Raw genomic sequence first — 1,828 nt, 5'->3', positions numbered from 1 at the left:
TTGGAAAAAGGCTGCAATGAAACAAAGAGTGAAAAATTTAAAGGGGTCTGAATACTTTCCGTACCCACTGTAGGTTAGAGAAGAAAGCTTTTGACCAGGAGGTCGTCGGTTCAATCCCCAGACCAACAGGATGAAATCTGCGTGGGGAAAGTGAAAGAGCACCACTTGTCCCTCTCTCATTACCACCACTGAGGTGCCCTTGAGCAAGGACCTTGACCCCCACTGCTCTGTGGCCAGAAGATCAGAGCAGAACAGGTTAGAGCTTACACACCCTCTGCGTGACACGCACATCTCACACACGGCATGCTAGAAAGAGAACCGACACCTGTTTCTCAGGTAACACGCAAGGGTGTTGGAAGTGTTTCCAAGCAAAAAATAGAATAGGAAAAGATGTTTATATGTACTTTTGACACAAATACATTATTGTTTTGATGGACGGCAGAGCACAGAGCTGTCGGGGCCAATCCACAGCCGTTTCCATCCAGTAGAAATTGGTGGTAACTGTGTGAATGTTCAGCGTTCCTGCAAAAGAGAAGCTAACTCTCAGTGAACCTCCCCTAAATAAATAAAAGTCAAATAATAAAAAAAGAATTTAATAATTAAAATTAAAATAACTGCAATACAAATAATATATTAATTCAAAACATTCTTAACTCATTAAGATGGAGGAGATACCGGGTTCTGTTTGAAAACACTAATCCTTACTGTAAATAAGAGCAATAAAACTATCTAACTAAGTATTCTGACTGTTTCACGGCGATTATGTTTCTAACCACAAATAAACACACCCACACTTCTGCGGTAAGGTGCCGCGTTGCCGGAAATAGTGTGAATGCAGATTGTCATCCTGTCTGTTACTGTGTGTCTGTCAGTTTAACTTGAATATCAAGTCAACGCGGCGAATGAGAACGAGCTGCACGCTATTATTGGCTGCAGGTTTAACACCCACGTGGGGCCCAAAGGCTCTTTGCTGATGTTCATAAACCCAAACACAGAAAAGTAAGATGTAAAGAAAACATGCAGGCTGAGGACCTGGTCTCTGCAGACACAGATACCTCCACCATGTACTTCTAGTGGGTCATGTGATGATCAAGAGAGATTTTTCAATTAACTTTAGAGTACTTGCACATTCAGAAGAAACAAAACGTTGTTTCTCATCGGTCACAGTGCAACAAGAAAACGGAAAAAATACTTACAATCAAAAAAATGATGTAAAATAAAAGAGCTAAAACAAAAACATTTAGACAGCAAAATCACTCCATGAAATAGGAACGTTTATAAAGTGCAATTCAGTGGCAATACATTGACGTGCCAGTGTTTTGAATGTGGTGTCTGAATGTGTGTGTGTGTGTGTGTGTGTGTGTTTGTGTGTGTGTTTGTGTGGGTTCACAGAGTTCATTTTAGAGGTTGAATGCACCTTTGATCCTAGCATGGAGGAAGCTATTTAGACCAAGGTCTTAAATGCCAATCACTCCTAAAAACCATCACAGAGCTAGTGGTGTCCAGTATTTGTTTTCTTATTTGGTAGCTTAGGACACACACACACACACACACACACCTACCTTAATCAGCTCGGGATGCCCAAAAAGAGGGCTAAACGGCTCGCAAAGTGCTCGGTCTTTGCCACACATGCTGTTACTTCTACTCAAAAGAACAGGGAGGTAAGCTTATGAGGATAAATTATTCTTTTCAAGTTGACTTGAATAAATTGTTATCGGGTGTGTGTGTGTGTGTGTGTGTGTGTGTGTGTGTCTGGGTGTGTGTGTTTGTGTGTGTGCGTGTGTGTGTGTGTGTGTGTGTGGAGGGCTACTTTTAGTTTATGCATTTT

The 1,828-nt window shown here is 41.4% G+C and overlaps 1 protein-coding gene across 1 annotated transcript in view; it reads right to left on the bottom strand.

Annotated features, from left to right (window-relative positions):
• Positions 1-1,828, bottom strand: part of sh2d3cb (SH2 domain containing 3Cb) — a 38,850-nt gene that overhangs the window by 36,176 nt on the left and 846 nt on the right. The window lies entirely within an intron of this gene.

This window comes from Etheostoma cragini, chromosome 5 (genome assembly GCF_013103735.1).
Source record: "Etheostoma cragini isolate CJK2018 chromosome 5, CSU_Ecrag_1.0, whole genome shotgun sequence".
Lineage (NCBI taxonomy): Eukaryota > Metazoa > Chordata > Actinopteri > Perciformes > Percidae > Etheostoma > Etheostoma cragini.
Note: the sequence above shows the minus strand (reverse complement) of the source record. Positions and strands in the feature narration are given on the sequence as shown.